Below are 21,233 nucleotides of genomic sequence, written 5' to 3'. Positions count from 1 at the left end.
AGGGCTAACTGGTATATTAAGCTGTTCCCAAATCCCGTGGGAAGAAGGGCAATAATGTCTTTCCCCTTGATAAAATTCACCAAACATTCTCTTTGTTCCGGCTTTAAATCTTCGATCTCGGGAATCATTGCCAACACAGAATGTCTGGCTTCGTCTACATCCATCTCAACCGCTTTGTTTACTGTTGTGCTGTACCACAAAAGAGACACAGACAGACGCTTGACTTTGACGTCATGGCTTCACAGCTCTTCACTGATTGGCCAGTGCACGGTCTACAACTTCCAGGGTTCTTGCAAACTGTCTAGTGTATTTTGATTCCTGACCTAGTCTCTGGAGAGAAATTAAATTGAGCGAAGGCACTAGGTGGCACCAGCCTGGCTACAAGTTTAATGCCACACTGTGAAAAATTTCAGACAACGTAATACCATCTCTGTGGAGACAAGCAGGTGGTTGACCCTCCTAAAGTTACACAATGCACTTTTAAGGAAGGTGACCAGAGTTTCAAAATCAGGAACTGGGACACCCCTGGGTTGGTTGTGATTGGTAATAATAAAATTGTGAAACGAGTGTGTAATTAAGGAAAATTGTTCTGCACTCGGCTCATTCACAACTTATTCACGATAACATGAGAGTCAGTATAGCCATGTTTTCTTTGTGTTTTTTGAACATTTTCCTAAACAAAAACCTAAAACCAAAAAAAAAACAAGACTCTTTACTGCTGACAGGTATCAAATTGGTCAAAAATAGGGACACCTGGGACATTTCTTGTATAAAACTGGGACAAATCAGTGGTTTTGTATAAATCTGCTAGGACAGGGGGACTGTCCCGTGTAAATAGGGACTGGTCTGGTCACCCTACCTTTAAGCCCTTGAGCAAAAATGGAGGCGTATCATTTTACCATCTTCAGCCACAAAACCAGAATGCTTCTTGTTTAAAAAAGCCACATTTCAGGCAGCGGTGGGAAATTACGTCTAACTTAAGCAACATTATTACTATCATGAGGTTAGCTGGGTACAACAATAACGTCTTTGTTGGCCAAATAATTGCAATAAAGATTTAGGCCTGATTCAGTTTACCAGAAATGTCTTTGTATGTGTGACCGCTCGCAACAAAAAGCAAGCAAGTAGGCAGCATTTTCTGAGTTTCATTTACTTTCCTTATCTATATCTCGACACATGGGCCATGATACGTTACATATCTTGATACAGTGAGCTTTCGATTCGATACCATTCCAGAAAAAATAATGACTGTGATACTAAAAGTCTTTGTTAAACCACTTCTTGTGCAAAGTTCATATGAAACACAAACATTATGCTTATCGAAAACCGTGGATATGTCAAATGTGTTGCATAAATGAGTTTCCTTCCTCTAAACAAGCAACAAAACGGTAGCGCTGTAAGAAAATAATTTAGTAGGGATATAACAATAACCGAAATATCGTGATATCGTTTCGTCAAAAGTCTCACAATAATATCGTGGGCCGTCATAATATATCGAAGTTCCTTTGCTTAAATGCATGGTTTTATAGTAGCAACAGCTTATAAACATCTGGAACTACATATCCCATGATTCATTTCAGTGCAAACAACATGAAGAAATATGTTTTTGTCTTGAATTTTTGGGATTATGATGGAAATAATTCACTCCAATATCTTGTCAAAGTATTTTAAAAGCAAAAAAGTGTCCAATCTACAATTATATTAGCCTCTCCAAAATATCGCAATAAATATCGTACCGTGAGATGCATATCGTGATAATATCGTACCAAGAGATTTGGGCATTGTTACATCCCTGTAATTTAGTAAAATATGCCAAAAAAATACTCTTGGCGATATATCGATACAGCAGCCCACGATATCGATACTGTATCATCACATTAAGCGATATGATATACCGATATTTTGATATTTTTGCACACCCCTAGTTATGAATTAATATCTGATGGTAAATGTGCTGCTAAGACACTAAAATGTGAAAACATAGAAGGATTTTGAGTCTGTAAAAATATGAATAGGCTTGTGTGATGTTTGAGTTAGGCCATGTCATGACCAGACCGAGTTACAGGTCAGATCTGTGGAGAGGCGACTCCGCTCACAGTCAGAATGTTTGTTTTTGTAGGTGTTTTTGAGCTATAAAACTACTTGTAATTGAAAAAAATAAGGTAAGGTAGAGCTGTTTAATGTCATACTGTGGAACATTCCAGGCAGAGCGATGACGTAACCATAGAAACAAGCAGGTGACGGACCCCCAACCAAAAAGTTACATCGTGCACCTTTAAAATAACCTAGCGTGACCAGTAAGACTTTGAGCGCAGTTTTGTTCCTTCATCTATTTTCTTTTGCTAATAAAAACAAAACCGTAGCCTGTTCAGAATCGCTTCCCCGCTTTCACGCTCCACGGGCTCAGCTAAGCGTGGTTAGCTCCAAAGTCCTCTCGAAAGTCCTTCAAAACTACCGCCACGCTCTGGAAGTTGTTTATTACCCCAGCAACTTCATTTATACATTTCTTAGCGGGTTACATCACAGGAACACGGCGGTTTCGCGCGGTAATAACACGGCTAATTAGCGATGACACAGCGGAAAGCTAATTAGCCGTAGCTTGACTTTTTCGCACCAGTCATAAATAATGTGTGGTGTGACTCAGAAGACGAAGACCCCCAAGAGAAGCTAATGAGCGGGGAGGAGATTTTAGTTGGAATAGTTTGAACGTATATCAGCACATCCCGCTCTCCGTGTGGTAGAATGAAAGTGCTATAGTACGCAACATGAAAACTTGACATCCGCAATCCAAATCGGCTCCACTGTGTTTTTGAACTCCACGCACCTTCACTAGAATTATTTGGAAGGTTTCAGGAATTATGGAATTGCCAAACTCTATTGAACTAAAGGTAAAAGGAGCTGTTAACTTGAAAACTACCGCTACATGACATCACAAGGTGGAACGGGGATTTTTGAGCTGGAGATGTAGACAGATTAGTAACAAAGGATTACTCAAACATGTGTGGATGAAACAAAACACAACTCGAGATGTGATTTTGAGGAGGTAACAACATTATAACATGACTTTAAGCTCACAAGAGGCAATTTTGTGTAATATAGGACCTGGTGTCGTAGTACTCGAGACCGGTCTTGGTCTTGAGACTGGACTCAAGACCATTTTTTTCGGTCTTGGTCTCGTCTCGCACTCGAGTGCATTTGGTCTCAGGCTTGTCTCGGTCTTGATGGTGCTTGGACTTGGTTTTGTCTCGGTCTTGATGGTGCTTGGACTCAGTTTTATCTCGGTCTTGGTGGTGCTTGGATTTGGTTTTGTTTCTGTCTTGATAGTGCTTGGACTCTGTCTTGTCTCGGTCTTGATGATCCTTGGACTCAGTTTTGTCTCAATCTTGATGGTGCTTGGAATCAGTCTTGTCTTGATCTTGATGGTGTTTGGACTCAGTCTTGTCTCAGTCTTGATGGTGCTTGGACTCGGTGTTGTTGCGGTCTTGATGGTGCTTGGACTCGATTTTGTCTTGGTCTTGATGGTGTCTTGGACTCAGTCTTGTCTTGGTCTTGATGGTGCTTGACCTCGGTCTTGTGTCGGTCTTGATGGTGCTTGGACTCGATTTTGTTTTGGTCTTGATGGTGTTTGGACTCAGTCTTGTCTTGGTCTTGATGGTGCTTGACCTCGGTCTTGTGTCGGTCTTGATGGTGCTTGGACTCGGTTTTGTCTCGGTCTTAATGGTGCTTGACCTCAGTTTTATTCTCAGTCTTGATGATACTTGGACTCGATTTTGTCTCGGTCTTAATGATACTTGGACTCGGTTTTGTCTCAGTCTTGATGATACTTGGACTCGGTCTTGTCTCGGTCTTGATGGCTCTTCGTCTCGGTCTTGTCTCGGACTCGAGGTCTGACACTCGACGAGTGCGATCATATTTCACTGCGGCCGGTAAATGTGCAGAGGCTGCTAAATATTACTGTAAAAACTAGTAAGATAATGTAACTGTAAATGTTATGAATGTGAAAAAACACACGATTAACTATGAAGTTGTTGAAGTATGTTTTTGTAAAGTGCCAGTGGAAGTGGAATTAAAGAAGGGGTTTTAAAACTGTGGGTCAGGGTCCAACAAAGGGGCACAGAGTGTTTAGGTACAGTATGAATAAGGGCCTTTATGTCAATTCTCTCCACATGTACATGTACACACAAAGGAATCGAAATTGGATCTCTCCCCCTTCTGCACATTACAATCATACAATACAATACAATCCATGGGGATGACAACTTGGACAGGACCAGGAGACAGGGAGCAGATAGGAATAAACACTGCAGCATAACATGAGGATAGGGGGAGGAGAAAAAAAAAAGTTAGTGTGGCCTATTTTAAGCCTAAATGAACATTAATCAGATAAAATGGAGATAGATTTATAAAAGCATTGATATACAGTATATGTGTGCCAAAATAACTTTAAAATTCAAATAAATGTAGGAAATGACAAAGATGGTCTTGATTTGGTCTTGATTTGGTCTCATTGGGCGGTGGTTTTGGTCCTGTCTCGGTCTTGACCTTCAAAAGTCTTGGTCTTGTCTTGATCTTGTCTCGGTCTTGACCCTCAGAGGTCTTTGTCTTGTCTCAGTCTCGAGACCCTGTGATGTCGGACTAGTCTTGATCTCGATTAGTTTGGTCTACAACACTAATAGGACCTCTAATGTACACACCGTATAATTTGTCTTGGAATTTTTTTTGTATTTTTACTACTACTAATAAAGCAGTTTGTTCGCAAATGTAAAGTGCATTATACATAAATTATTTGCAATACAAATTAAGTTAAATGTCCTATTGTGCAAAATGATTCTTGTGAGCTTTTAGTCGTGTTATAATTTTACCTCATCAAAAACACTCCTGGAGTTGTGTTTTATTACATTCACACATGTCTGAGGAACCTTTATTATTAGTCTGTTTACATCTCCAAAGCTCAAAATGCTCTTGTGATGTTATGTTGTGGTAGTTTTCATTTCCTTTTACCTTTATTTCAGTAGAGATTGGCAAACCCAGGGCTGAAATGATCCAAATGATTGTAGTGTAGGTGTGTGGAGTTTAGAAACACAGTGGAGCACTTTTAGTATTACCACAGATCAGAGTGTTTTCTGTTTGAGAGAAGAACTAAGCCTAGATCTGTGTGTTAAAAATGTTTTTTGAAGAGAGAAATGTGTATTCTGGATTCCAGGCAAACCTTTTATAATACACTGAGTCATTTAATATTTAGTTTCAGTCAGGCCTATTGGTAACTCTCTACAAACCTCCTTTCAGGAACAAAAAAAAGTAATTTTTTTAACACAGAAATTGTTTTGTTTTGTTTTTTTTTGTTATGTCTTTACACGAGCATGCTAACAAAGTAGTTTTGTGCAGGTTTTGTCCCCGCTCTCGTGCTCTGCCTGGTTATTGGACAAACTGATTGAGAGTGAGTCACTGTCTGTCCAACCTGAGTGACCTCTATTAGCAAGTGTGCGTCAGAGCATCCGCCGAACAGGAGTCCACCGGAGCACACAGTAGGTCTCTCCTGCCTGGCTTTTGTTAGACTCTCACATGAGCTGTCCCCATTTGCACACTCTCAAAGCTAGTTTCTAATCCAGGAATGAATGATTTTGTGAATGAAATATATTTATATATAGTATTGTCACGATTCTAAAACTTCCTGGTCTGTTTTATTCACAATGAAAAGATTTGGTTTTGTTTCTAATGAAAAGGCTTGATGCTTAAAGCTGGTTTAATACTGATACAAATTTTGGCACCACAGTATTGATACTTGATACTTTATATACATTAGAGCGTTGTTACTCAGCTCACACACTTCTTGTTTGTTTCCAGCAAAGCACACAGTGACTCTCTCCTGCCTGGCTTTTGTTAGATTCTCACATGAACTGTCCCCATTTGGCTACCGTGGATCTCAGCACACTGTCAAAGTTAGTTTCTAATCTGAGAATGAGTTGAACGAATGGTTTTGTGAATGAAATGTATATATAGTGTTGTCACTATACTAAAAATTCAAGTTCGGTTTGTTTCTAATGAAAAGGCTCGATGCTTCAAACTGATTTCAGTACAGATTTTGGCACCACAGTATTGATACTTGAGAGTATTTGAGTATCTAGATTAGGGATGGGCATGATTAGTCAATTAATCAATAACGATCGATCATTAAAAATTTCATTGATTATGTTAATTTTAATCGACAAACCGAATGTAGGTTGCTGTGTGTAGCGTGACCAAACAGGGGTCCGTACATGTAGCTCTCTGCATCAGAAGGAGCGAGACACAAACAGTGGGTCAGTCTGCGACGTGCCGATGCACAAATGCGCATTTAACGATGACTTGTACAAGAAATTCCATGTTTTCCTTTCCAGTCGGGACAAGTGTGTGGTCACGTGCACAGTGTACAAAGCAGCACATATGTTTCGGTGTACAGTGGGACACCGAAAAGATGAAAAAGTTTTGCCAGGTGAGAGTCGCGCAATGTCGATGACGAGTCCCCACCTCCCACCCCCCGTACGGTGTCCTGGTTTTGACAAAGGCAAATATGCTCACACTAACCTGTATTCCACTTAGTCGTGTCGCATCAGCACACAAGAGCTGTTTTTTTTTCCTTCGCTTAGTTTATGCAAATTAGCCATGCAGTTTTAAGTTTCGTTTCTGTGCAAAGCTGCATTAAACACATTATAATGTCAAATGGTCTGATGTGGCTCTAGAGTGGTCACGGTTTGTATGTCGTAAAGTTGGATTTATTTATGCAGTTTAGTAGTGGAGATAGTAATAATAATGTAGATAAATTTTAACATAAAAAACTTTAATGATGAATCGATAGTCGATCGTTAATTCTCCCGACGAGTGATTAAGAAAATTTTATCGAACGCCCATCCCTAATCTAGACTCAGCATTGGTTAGTATTTGGATATTAATACTTTACAATTATGGATGTCAAAAGTATCAAAAATCAGAGATGAATTCTTGAGCAAGTATCGATACTAAAAACGTCACATTCGCAGGACAAAAATGAACCTTTCCTGAATAGTTTTAGAATGATCTTGAGCTCTATCAGAACAAGTACAAGAGCACAGAGACTATTGTTCCTTTAAATCTATGTTTTACTTCTTCTGTGGCTTTATATTGAAAGATAACTAGATGTTTAGCTTTTTATATATGATGGATGATAATTATATGAAAAAGTCTTCCAAATATAATTCCTCTATAACTTTATGGGCAATGCTTCTTTTTATTTGCCTTTTGTAAATCCAGACTGATCTCTCTCTGTAGTTTTATACAGATGGATCTCAGTCTGGTCCCCACTGCCTCCATTGCATCTCGAGCCCAGTCAACATAATCAACATAACAACATAACATCCAATCAGATTTGTCTCTTTTCAGTGACGCATGTGAAATAAGGAGCTCATTGGTCACGTAGAATTTATGAGCGGAGAAGAAACCCACACACCGTTCTCCTTCCAAATTGTGAATTTAATTAGGACGTCAACAACATTTTAGCACTAGGCCTTCATCAGGCAAAAAAAAAAAAAAAAAAGGCCTAGTGCTGTTGATTTGCAATTCTTCCCTGTTCATATTTTTGGGCTGCTCCCTTTCCTCCAACACATCCTTTTCAAGAAGCTGATGTGCGAAGTTCTTTTTCTTTTATATCACCTATAATTTATAAATAAAGTCTAATTTCTCTCACCTCAGATGAAGTTTAGTGCTCCACTCATTGATTCTGCTGAAATCTATGATGTTTTTCAGTTCCTTGTTATATATGAATCCGTATATCATTTCTTCATTCGATTTTCAATATAAAACCAAAAATAAGAAAACAAAAAAACCCCAACTGTTTTCTTTATTGTTTGTCTCCAAAACCAAAATGAAAAAATGGATAACAATTCGTTTTTTCAGGTTTCAAATTTGTGTTTAAATGAATAATGGAAAAAATGGATAATGAAAGTTTCCTTGACTTCATTGACTTAAACTGTGATGCTGAACTTTTTCACTACATACGGACTGAACCAGGACTAAACCAGGACTAAACTAGGTCCGAGACCAGTCCAGGACCAGACCGGAATCAGACCAGGACTGAGACCAGGACTTAGACCGGGACCAGGACTGAGACTGGGACCAGACCGGGACTGAGACAGGGACCAGACCGGGACTGAGACAGGGACCAGACCGGGACTGAGACCAGGACTGAGACCGGGACTGAGATTGGGACTGAGACCGTAACTAAGACCGGGACCAGACCGGGACTGAGACAGGGACCAGACCGGGACTGAGACAGGGACCAGACCGGGACTGAGACCGGGACTGAGACCGGGACTGAGACCGGGACTGAGACCGGGACTGAGACCGGGACTGAGACCGGGACTGAGACAGGGACCAGACCGGGACCAGACCGGAACTGAGACCAGGACTGAGACTGGCCGTTATTTTTTCCATTATTCATTTAAACACTAAATCGAAAACTGTAAAAAATGAATCGTTATCTGTTTTGTTTTTTCGTTTTCTTATTTTTGGTTTTATATTGAAAAACGAATGAACGAATGATACACGTTTTTTTTATGTATTTTACTTCATATTTTTTTCAATACGAACAGATCACGCATGTCTCTGAACCATATTTCAATCATGCACCATTTGAAAACAGGGAGATTCAGAGATGACCAGACTCACATCTTCATTACTTATTGCAGAAATGTGTATTCTGGATCCCTGGCACACATTTTATAATCCCCTGAGTGATTTAATATTTAATTTCAGTCACGTCTATAAGTAGCTCCCTACAAATCTCCTTTCAGGAACACCTACTAATTCTTCTATCAAATACTTGAGATGACTACACCTGCGCTAATGCACTATGACAGAACAAATCACCTTTAACTCCCATTATAATTACCCATATCCATCTGAAGTGACGCGCACACCATTACTTAATAAAGCTTCTACTTTTCAATGGCCCTCTGTGTAATTGTAATCATAATAGTTATTCCGTACAAAGGGCTGGTCTAGACTTCCTCCCGCTGATGAAGTCGTGTTGTTGCTAACGTAACCGGCCGTGCCTCTGGATGGCTGTTTCCTGTTTGGATGCACAGATGCAATTAGGAGAGATGAAGATAGATAGTGCACTAAAGAACGGAGAGAGGGAGAGGGGAGAAAAAGGAGAGAGAAGAGTGAAGAGATGGTATGTTTCTGGTGGAGCGTCCATCAAACGCTTTTCTCCTTAGACATGTTGTTGCTTTGTCTGGAATGTTTCACAGTGGTGGTATCAAATGCTTTTATCGTCATGGAGACCAAACCAGACCAAGTTACAGGTCGGATCTGCGGACCCCGCTCAGCCACAGTGCCAGTTTTCTTGGTATTTTTGAGCTATAAAACTACTATATATTTTTTGGACTATAAGGCACAATATCAATAATGTTGAAATCTCTCGTCTATTTTCATACATAAGGTGCACCGTATTATAAGGCACATTAAACGAAACAAACGGACGACTGATCCCTTAGCCCAGGCGTCCACGATCCATTGGCAGATCGTGGTGTAATTCACCCGGCGTTGCCTCCCTGTCTTGGTGAATGTGGATTATGAATGTGAATGTGAGTGGATCATTTAAGTTTCCTATGAGGAGGACTCAAATATACATTCAGTAATAATTAGTTTAATGCAGCTTTGCGCACATTTGTTTATGTTTTACAGAAACAAAGCTAAAACCACATGGCTCATTTGCATAAATTATAAGCACTGAAAAAAACAGCTTCCTTCTTGTGCGCTGATGAGGTCAGCTTCTGTTGGACTAAAGAACACAACTAAGTGGAGGTCAGTAAGCACAACCACAAGTAAGATTAAGTTGATTTTTGAGAAAATGAAAGGATTTTAAGTGCGCCTTATAGTCTGAAAAAAATGGTATCTGTACTTGAATAAATGTAAGTTAAAGCTGTTTAATGTCATACTGTCATACATATCCCTAGAAACAAGCAGATGACAGACCCTCAACCAAAAAGTTACACAGTGAACCTTTAAAATGATAAATGGTCACATCGTCATACAGCACTTTGTTACTTTCAAGTCACTCAAAACGCTTTAAAACAAGGAACAACTCACCCATTCACACACATTCACACACCAGTGTACGCAGACACTGGGGGCGAGGTAGGTTAAGTGTCTTGCCCAAGGACACAATAACAGCTTTCATATGTGGGAGCTGAAATCACGCCGCCAACCTGTGGGTCAGTGAACAAGCGCTCTACCAACTGAGCTACTGCCACCCACATTTCACTATTTTCGCTATTTTCTGATCTACATTATAACGTTTCCTGTTCAAAAATTGTGAGTTTTGCGTCAATCACTCATGTTTTGTTATTGTGTCCTTCAGCAACACATTACACCACAGGGCTGCAGCAGGTGTACAAATCCCACTTCCTCTAGCAGTTTAACCAGTTTAACGTATTATTTGACAGTAAATGACCCAGAGCCAATTCTTCCGCACCTCTCTTATCCTGACCTGCGCGGATTTAGAAATATACACACAATGCATTTTCAACCATCAAATAAAAACTATTTTCCTGGAAGCCTTTGAACCTCCTCCCGTAGGAATCCCATGTTTATACTACCTTTCTGCCAAAATCTGTGAGCTGGCGTTTCCAAAATGACCACCTTCTCTCGCTCATTCAGATGACCGGTCGGGGCATTGTTGTTGGTATTGTATGGGGCTGTATTTGATTTTTCTGTTGGTGCTTTCCTGACCGGCTTGCCCTCTCTGCTCACAGGAAACCACAAAAGACCTCTTCCTGTTCAGTGTCCGGAAAGGCCGATTTGTCTGTGTGCTTACGTCGGTGGTTACATCATCACCGCTCAGATTTGCCTAATCAAATGTATTTTAAACTGGAACAGGGATTTCAATTAAGGGAGAGGCTGCGTGTGAAGGCGACGTCACTTGCAGGGTGTGTGGTCACGACAAAACAATGGTCGAAACGCAATTTGAGATTTAAAATTCAATACACACTTTAGGTCCACAGTTTTAAAGGTGCATTGTGTTACTTTTTTAGATAAGGGTCCGTCAGATTTTTCTTCATGTTGATGTTATTGCTTTGTCTGGAATATTTAACAGTATGGTATTAAACCTTTCTATGTTCATGGGGACCAAACTGGACCAAGTTACAGGTCAGATCTGCGGAGAGGCGACCCCATTCACAGTTAGAATACCGTAGTAGTAGTAGTAGTAGTAAGTAGTAGTAGTAGTAGTAGTAGGTAGTAGTAGTAGTAGTAGTAGGTAGTAGTAGGAGTAGTAGTAGTAGGTATTAGGTAATAGGTAGTAGGTAGTAATACTAGTAGGAGTAGGAGTAGTGGTAGGAGGAGTAGGGGTAGTAGTAGTGGTAGGAGTAGGAGTAGTAGTAGAGTAGTAGTAGTAGTAGTAGTAGTAGTAGTAGTAGGGAGTAGTAGTAGTAGTAGAAGTAGTAGAAGTAGTAGTAGTAGAAGTAGTAGTAGTAGTAGTAGTAGTAGTAGGTAGTAGTAGGAGTAGTAGTAGGTAGTAGGTAATAGGTAGTAGGTAGTAATACTAGTAGGAGTAGGTAAGAATAGTAGGAGTAGGAGTAGTGGTAGGAGTAGTAGGAGTAGTAGTAGTAGTAGTAGAAGTAGTAGTAGGAGTATGAGTAGCAATAGTAGTAGTAGTTTATTTAGTCATTTTGCAGCACAACAAACTAAAACAAAACAACAACCCCATGGATCACGACTCAAAGGGTTTAGGCAGAAGTAAAAATACCATATTTTTACTGACTATAAGGAGCACCGAATATCAATAATGTTGAATTCTTTGAGCACATTTGTTTATGTTTTACAGAAATGAAACTTAAAACCACATGGCTCATTTGCATGAACTATACTTGCTCTTTGACAGATTTTTGAGCGCCGTGTACCACATAAAATTGGGTCGAGGTCCGTCAGCAGTAACCAGAATTAATACATAAGGCGCACCGGATTATAAGGTGCACTGTCGATTTTTGAGAAATTTAAAGGATTTTAAGTGTGCCTTATAGTCTGAAAAATATGGTACTTCTAATGCCAAACCCTATTAAGCAATGATAGAATTCCAAGAAAGAAAAGCAGAGTATTAACAGCAAATTAGCATTTTGACAAAATATAAATATTCATTCCAAAGCTCTGTATCTTTCAAAACCTAAAGCTTTATACTCAATTTTAAAGGCTTGTACAGTTTTTTTTTAATCATCACTCAGATTGTTCTATATACTAACCTCTCTAACAGAAATATAGTTCCTTTTTTTTTCTTAGTTCTTATCTTAATTTTTTTAAAGATGCAATTTTTTTTCCATTTATGGTCATACAAATGAATATTAATATTAACGAAGGCACAAAATGTGATCTTTTATGATCATACAAAATAAACCACAATGAGAATGAGAACAAAAAAATTCTGGATTTTTTTTGTTTTCGTTTATGGTTGTACAAACTTATAATAATCATAATGAATACACAAATGTATCGTTTCTGTTCTTCATTTATCGTATCAAAATAAAAGGTAATGTTAAAGAAAATGTTAGAAAAATGAATTGTCTGTGTTGTCATGTGAAACAGGCTGTGCACAGTTCCTGACAGTGCAGCTCACAGCGGTGTGGTGGAGCCGCTCATGCAGAGAAGTGCATAACGTGGTCCTCTTGTGTCTGAAGCCCTCCCCACTCAGAGCGCACAGAGAAGAGAGAGAGAGGGGGCTTTAAGATCACTGAGTAGAAATGCTGTGACAACAAATGCAACCAACTGTGTCAGAGTTACACAAACATGACAAAAAATGTGATCTTTAAAGGTCTATGTTACGCTTTTTTCTGATCTATGTTATAATTCCCTCATCACAAACAGACCTGGAGTTGTGTTGTGTTTCATTCACACATGTTTAACGCACAAAACCTGCATATTTAGACTGAGTTCTTCTCTCAAACAGAAAACACTTTGTTCCACCTTGTGATGTCATGTGGTAATACAGGAAGTGCTTCATTGTGTTTTTATCCTCCCTAAACCTTAACTAGAATCAGTTGGAGGTTTTCAGCCCTGGAATTGCCAAATCTCTATGGAACAAAATGGAAAAGGTAGCTGTTAACTTGAAAACTACCACTTCATGACATCACAAGGTGGAACAGAGCATTTTGAGCTTTGGAGATGTAGACAGACATGTGTGAATGAAATAAAACACATCTCCAGGTATGTTTTTGACTCAATTTGCGTAATATAAGACCTTTTAAATAAGTTAAAATGGAACGTACATCAATTATTTCAACATCAATTATTATTATTATTTTTTTTTTTTACAAAACTGGCATCTTGAAAAAATGAAGATAAGAACAAAAAAAAAAAAGTGTATTTCTGTTAGAGGGGTTAGTATATGGAACAACCTGAGTGATGATTTAAAAAAAAAAAAAGTTTAAGCCTTTAAAAAGAGTATAAAGCACATAAAGCATTATGTTTTGAAAGATATAGAGCTCTGGAATGAATGAATTATGCATAAAATTTTATTTTTTGATTTATATTTTGTCTCTCATATATTCAGTAAGTCATAATTGAAATTGTAAATGCAAATTTGCTGTTCATATGTTGCCTTTCTTATTTGGAATTCTGTCATTGTTTAATAGAGTTTGGCATTATAAGTACTTTTTTACTTCAACCTAAATTCTTTCAGTCATGATCCATGGGGTTGTAGTCTATGTTTTGTTTTGTTTTGTAGTTCTGCAAAATGACTGAATAAACTACTACTACTACTACTAGTACTTAAAAAAAACTAAAACAATTTGCATTTAGTTTTATAGCTTGTACTGAGTCTTGTACTAATGTTCCAAAGACACTTTTACAGAAACAATATTGCTTTTATAGTTCAAATTGTAAACAGTAAAATGGTCAATGTACAAAAAACTACAGCTGAAATAAGAACTAAAAATATATATCAAAGCCTGTTCACGATTTCAGATGACAACATTGACTTGACTTCCATTTTAGCTGAGGTTTTAATTCTCCTTTCTTCTTTGTAATATTATTGATTGTTCTTAATCCAACAATGACAATATTTCCCGCCAAACAAAAATCATTGAGACCGTTGAGCCTTATTATGATGTTAAAACAAAGTCCTCTGCTTGAATCCACTCACAGGGTCAATGACTGTTAGCTTTATAGAAGAATAGTGTATTATTCCTCAAAATCTGTCTGTAGAGTCCTGCTGGTGCGCTTTCCCTCTCTATAGGAGGGTTTCAGTCACATGATCACGATGATGCGCGAATTTCAGGTGGAGGGCAGGAAGTGAAGACAAACACAACAAACACGGCTCTGGAGAACACAGATTTAGGATTTAGAGCCAGTAGCAAGGCAAAAGTACGAGCAGTTAGTCGACAAATATATTGGGCGTGACCCTGATCTTATTGAAAATGAGAGAATTTTCAACTGAAGTAAAAGATTTGCCGACAATCGAGGCAGAGGATACTATTACTATTTAGCTCTTCAGACATCGTTCTACACCAGACAACAGATGAAGACGTACAAAAGTTTGGAGGCATATAACTTTTTCTGTCAGTGGATGGGTCCTCAACCTTGGTTCAAAACGCCTAAATGATGATTATGGTTTGGTCTTCGCCGGGGTGAGTGTTTCTCTTATTTTATGTGTATAGGAAAAACTGCAGTGTATCGGCAGTAACCTCTATCTGAACTATTTAATGTCAACAAACGTCGTTAGCCGTTAGTCGTTAATGATTCATTTATGTTTAGGTAAACCACAAAAAACAATTTAGCTTTGTAACAAACCTTTGACGAAGTGGTCACTGCAGACACGAGCATTAGCGAATTCTGCTCCTCCCGACCGCAAACAGGTTTGTAATCCACTTTTTACGGCGTTGTTCTGTTGGCTTTTCCCATTTCTGACCTTTGTGGACGACTATATTCGGTACTCTAAAAAAATCGCTTTTCCTTCTCTCGGTTAGAACGATTGGCACAGCCGTAAACTACACAACACATCGGCATTTTCCTCCAGGCAGTTCACTTCCTGCCCTCCATCTGATTTTTTGTGCTGACAAACGTAGCCCTGTGACGTCACGTGAAACCCACATATTCTCCTTTCTTCTTTGTAATATTATTGATTGTTCTTAACCCAACAATGATAATATTTTCCGCTAAACAAAAATCATTGAGGCCGTTGAGCCTTATTATGATGTTAAAACAAAGTCCTCTGCTTGAATCCACTCACAGGGTCAATGACTGTTAGCTTTAGAGAAGAATAGTGTATTATTCCTCAAAATCATTATATTTCTATTGTTTCTGTAGTCCTGCTGATGTGGTTTCCCTCTCTACTGCTTAGCTGTTAGCTCATTGTTGATATGACAGCGCTTGGTAAAAATGATGGACTGCTCCGCTAACGTGCTAATAGGCTAACAGGCTAACAGTACAACTCTGTTCCAGAATCTCTGTGCTGCGTTCAGGGACATATCTTTTAAAAGAGACATATTCAGTTTCTTTTTTTTTTTTTTATTCATGTGTAATCAGATAAAGAAATGTCATTCAGACAACACACAGCACATGTACACACGCCTTTTTCAATGGTATGCAGACAAAACAGAACTTACATAACTAACTAATAAAAACAAACCACACAAACCCTGAGGAAATATGAAGAAATACAAGTACCGCCCTACAATATCATAATAGAATGATAACTACTACTACTACTACTACTACTACTACTACTACTACTACTACTACTACTACTACTACTACTACTACTACTACTACTACTACTACTACTACTACTACTACTACTACTACTACTACTACTACTACTACTACTACTACTACTACTACTACTACTACTACTACTACTACTACTACTACTACTACTACTACTACTACTACTACTACTACTACTACTACTACTACTACTACTACTACTACTATACTACTATTACTACTACTACTACTACTACTACTACTACTACTACTACTACTACTACTACTACTACTACTACTACTACTACTACTACTACTACTACTACTACTAACTACTACTACTACTACTACTTACTACTACTACTACTACTACTAAATATTATACTACTACTGTTACTACTACTACTACTACTATAAATATACTACTACTGTTACTACTACTACTACTATAAATATACTACTACTACTACTACTACAAATATACTACTACTACTACTACTACTACTACTACTACTACTACTACTACTACTACTACGACTACTACTACTACTACTACTACTAGGACTACTATAAATACAAATATACTACTATAAATCTACTACTACTACTGATGATGATGATTTTATATTTCTTGGAGTACCTAAGGAAAGGATAAATATTAAACTTTTTTCCCTCATTTATTTAGTATTAAAGGTTCCTTATTACGCAAAATTGACTCTTGTGAGCTTTTAGTTATAGGTTGTTGTTATAATGTTGTTACCTGAACAAAACATGCTGGAGTTGTGTTTTGTTTCATTCACACGTTTGCGTAATCCTGTTATTAGTGTTTCTACTAAGCTCAAAATGCTTTTACTTTGTGCTGTCATGAAACAGTAGTTTTCAATTTAACAGCTACATTTTACATTTCATTTCAGTTGAGATTGTCAGTTTTAGAGCTGAAATGATCCAAATGATTCTAATGAAGATGTATGAAGTGGAGCACTTTCTGTATTACACATGACATCACAAAAAGGAACAGAGTGTTTTCAGTTTGAGAAAAAACAACTCCTAAGTCCTAAATATGCAGTTTGTTGGTTAAACATGTGAATGAAACAAAACTTAACTGAGGAAACAACTTGAGAACATAGATCAGAAAATAATGTAATATGAGCCCTTTAAAAAGCTGATAACATATTATTTCTCTTTAACTCATTTACAGTATAAACATGTCCGCTCAGAACAGTAGGATGAGATATAATGTGCCGCTCGTGTCCTTGGCAACGAGCCGGATCACAGTGGGTCCATAAGCTAATGTTGGCTAAAAGCTTTCTGTCAGTGCTGTAAGATAGGCTACGCTAATTTACAGTGGAAACATGTGCTACTTGAGTTATTCTTTGGTCAATTGATACTCAGCAGCTGATGTAGGGTGACCAGATGTCCCTATTTACCCGGGACAGTCCTGAGACCGTTTTCCGTTTTCCTAGAAAACAAAAAAAAAGGCATGTTAGGGCATAAGTGTCTTATCTGAAAAAGTCAATAATTGGACCCCACTTCTTTTAAAAAAATTGGCACCTTTAGCTGTAGTTGAGCCATTCACAGTTCCATTGTATAAACACGTCTGATTTTTGAAAAGAAGACGGACAAAACAGCGAAATAAAACCAAGGATCATGTAGAGTGGGTTAATGCGAACATTTTAAGATCAAAATGATGAGACTCAGTTGTAGAGAGAGGAGCCACAATATAAGCCTGATTCATCAGCCGGTTTCACTTCATGGAAACGGTCTGACCTCTGAGCATTAGGATTCATTTGGTCGACGGTAGGCAGATACTTTTTTTATTTAACCAGTTGCTGCTATTTGGTCGTGACGTATGTAATGTGCCGGAACGCTCAGTGGTGTCCAAGTAATTGCTAGCACAACGAACAAAGCAGAGAGTGAAAATCCTCGATCTCGGGAATCGTTACCAACATAGAATGTATGGCTTCGTCTTCATTGGGACCCAGACAGGCGCTTGAGTTTGACGTCAGAACGTCACAGCTCTTTGCTGATTGGCCGGTGCGTAGTTTACAACTTCCAGGGTTCTTGCATACCATCTAGTGTATTTTGATTCTTGACCTAGTCTCTGGAGAGAAATTAAATTGAGCGGAGGCACTAGGCTACCACAATATTCCAATGTAAGTCAATCGAAGCCAAAGTCGATGGAGCCAGAAGCGTCCCCATGCTCACTTACTATCTGGAATGCCAGCTATATCCATTCATATATACACACATATATTTGTTTTTAGGATAGGTTTTCACTAAAGGACAGTTTAGAGTCAGACGCCTTTAAAAAAAAACTAAAAAACATCTGAAATATGTGACCTCCTTGAGACTGTGGTCCTATTTACTTTCCATCCTTTATTGTTCTTCTTCAATAAAGTCACTTTCCCTTAGGCTTCTCATAGATTAAACATGTACCACAGTGAGAATGATCCAGTGTTAGTGTTACTGTGCAAGTGTCCTCTCTTCACTGTCATTCCCTCTAATGCCGAAACACACAGGTCAGGGCTCCGAGCTGCTACAGGAGCCTCTGGTGTACACAGATAAGTGGGATCACAGAATTGTATGGATCAAAGTGCAAGTGTGCAGTGGTAGTGATGTTTTTGGCACAATTTACTGTACATGTCCACTCTCTTCCTGGCCTGATAACATGGTTTGTGGTATAAACTAGAAAGGTTGAAAGCATTGTCTGTGGAAAATGAGCTACAGAGATAATTGTTCAGGTTTCAGTATGATCATCAGGGAATTTTAGAAGCAAAAACATTTAAATTTCAGTTTATTGGTGGAATGCACTACATTTCTAGGCTCTGCTACCTGCTTGTCTCCATAGAGATATCCTTATATATTTTGGCCAATTTAACCTCTGTGAGCTTCATTTGACTGGACTCGAATGCCATGGGTGACGTCACACTACTTTAAGACCGTCACACACTACAGGAGAATTTGCTTGAATTTGGTTGCGATTTCTTCTCCCCGAATTCAAGGAATTGGACCCGACTTTGTGTCTTTGAGATTGTGAAGCCACTGCACTGCTCGTGTGTGGTGTCAGTGTGACTCTGAGCTGCTCTGTCAGATCACAACCACCAAACTTCAGCAACGCTACAGCAACAGCCAATAAAACAAAGCATAAGGACAGAAGAGTGACGGACACAGAGCCACAAGATACAAATTTGGGATATAGCGAAAATGATGAGAAGACTTTCAATCGAACTTTATTTATAAAGCACTTTTCATACAAAAATGTAACACGAAGTACTTTACAGCACACACACTCACACACATACTAACGTGCTAAAATACATAAAACTACATACAGTAAAATGTGATTAAAATGCTATTACTCACTTCTCAAAAAGTGGCAAATTAAAGTGCAGCATCTCATCCACATTATCCATAGAAACTGTCCTTTTCAAATAATGACATCCAGTCCACAAAACCGTGCTATTAATTCAGTTTGAGGCGTTCTTTGAAAGTAAAAAGGCAAGAGTAGTTCCTCATGTGTGTCTGTTTACATCCACAGAGCGCATGGATTGAGGTGAAGCTGCAGATTAGCGACAGTGACTCTACTTCCTGTGGACTTTATCGCCAATCTTTTATGCATCAAAATCATGTATCTGAAGTTTGGCACCACATTTCACAAATAATAGTAGACTCAGTTAGACTAGAAGTGCAGAGCTCTGATCTTTTGAAAACTTAAGAGTCTCAAAGCGAGACGCGACATATCCTGCTGCAGTCTTTGTGATCGGAGATTTAAAGTCTCATAAGATTCTCCTCGTGTCTGTGGTGTGCGCTTTTTGTTGCACGTTTAAGAATCGTTTAAGATAAAAAAAATCCTGTAGTGTGTGGCGACCTTTAGTCCACTTCTTAGTCTTTGCTTGTAGCGCTATTATTATTACCAAATAAAACTACTCCATGTATGTTTTTTATAGAAAACTTTGCACCATTGTTAAAGACCCCAAAAGTTAATCTTGCATATGTTGGAACTACCACTCTGAAAAGTCCTTGCCCACTCTAACTCTTTTATCTTTTATCTTTTCTTTTTATTTAAAACCCTCATCCCAATAGACCTTCACAGCCTCGCCGTCCTCCCTTCATCTTACGTGCTCTCCTCTGGCTATCCTCCGCGCTAAAGCTGCACACCGGAACACCTCTTCGGCCCCTGCGCTATTAAAAAGCAGCCCGCTAACAGTGCCACAGGAGAGGGCAGGAGCAGGCAGGGGCGGCAGGAGCGGGCAGGGGCGGGCAGGCACGGCCGACTGTGAAACGAGACCCATGTCCTGTCAGAATTATGCATGAGGCTGGACGAGTCAAGACTTTTGTAGCTGTGGCCAAGGTGACTCCCTGAACTTGTAGCCAGCGCCAACGGGACCGGAATATAGAAAAAAAAGATGTCAGAATAAGGAAGAAAAGGCTGTCGGAAAATGTGGGAAAAGCTGAAGTGTCTTTGTTGGAACGACTCTTGATCTGGTTTCGGGTTTGTTCGTTTGAGAACAGAATTCCTCCAGGGATGTTGTTAGTGTTGGTTGGGAGAGGATTAACAGTGGAGATCAATGGATTCAGAATATAAAGTATCCTTTGTTTTGAATAGAATACAACTTGCGATATAGGCATCCACAAACATTGTTAGCCAGTGTTTTTGTGTACTCGTGTTTTTTTTAAATCTTACATATGTTTTATTAAAGGCGATGGACTTGATTTATTTCTGTCTCAAAAACAGAAAAACACAATTTAAACGATTTGCAGTGGTCCAAAGTTATAACTCACTTGCCTTGTGCATTCTGAGCCTCTCAAAGATGTTTTGCCGTGATGGTGAAGCTAAAAACAACTAGCATGCTAACATGAAGTTCCTGATTATTGGGCAATAAAATGCTTTCTAATTAAATGCAGACGGCACGGACAAGAGCTGCTTATACAGTTTATCTGGGGCAAGGCAAATTTTGCTCAAATACACGGGAAAAAATCTGGAACAAACCCAACTTTTTTCTCATAGTTGAATGAAATCAGTTTTCCCCACAGAGAATGTACTGAAAGAGCAGAGCTTTGTGACACTCTATCTTCATCTTCACCATTGTATTTAGTCCAAACTTGAGCCATGTGAGTCACTGTATGACACTTTGGGATGAGAGCTGATAGGTGGTCAATCCTGCTGCACTTTTCTGTCTGAAAAAGCTGCCCTAAATCTGTGCTAGTAAATAATTCTTACATGTGAATACGGGATCAGCTCTGCGTTCCCTCAGCCCAATGTTCAAAATTAAACTCTGTCAGGCATTTCCAAACTATGTCCAAACTACCCCCAAACTACCCTCAGACAAATTTTTCTTGACCCTCAGGCTTCCAAGTGAAATGGCCCAAATTACCTTGCATCAATTAAAAATGAACTCTTTACTGCAAGTTTTTTTTTTTAAATCTACCTTGATGAAGCTAATATTTAATACTTAGTGTGAGATTTTAAGGATCTTTGCTATGGCTCATTCTAGGCAAGGCAAGTTTATTTGTACAGCACAATT

At 38.8% G+C, this 21,233-nt stretch overlaps 1 protein-coding gene and 1 long non-coding RNA gene across 4 annotated transcripts in view; both read left to right on the top strand.

Annotated features, from left to right (window-relative positions):
* The window catches only part of marchf8 (membrane-associated ring finger (C3HC4) 8), a 435,761-nt gene that overhangs the window by 258,711 nt on the left and 155,817 nt on the right, over positions 1 to 21,233 (top strand). The gene's annotated exons all lie outside the window — the stretch shown is intronic.
* LOC129411532 (uncharacterized) overlaps positions 1 to 21,233 on the top strand; it is a 35,265-nt gene that overhangs the window by 5,118 nt on the left and 8,914 nt on the right. The window contains exon 2 of the long non-coding RNA XR_008633340.1: positions 5,386 to 5,525. This is a non-coding gene — a long non-coding RNA (uncharacterized LOC129411532). The remainder of the gene's footprint in view (positions 1 to 5,385; positions 5,526 to 21,233) is intronic.

The sequence above is a fragment of the Boleophthalmus pectinirostris genome, unplaced genomic scaffold (genome assembly GCF_026225935.1).
Source record: "Boleophthalmus pectinirostris isolate CB_2022bp ecotype Guang Dong unplaced genomic scaffold, ASM2622593v1 HiC_scaffold_5, whole genome shotgun sequence".
Taxonomy (NCBI): Eukaryota; Metazoa; Chordata; class Actinopteri; order Gobiiformes; family Gobiidae; genus Boleophthalmus; species Boleophthalmus pectinirostris.
This window is presented reverse-complemented; position numbering and strand designations above follow the sequence as displayed.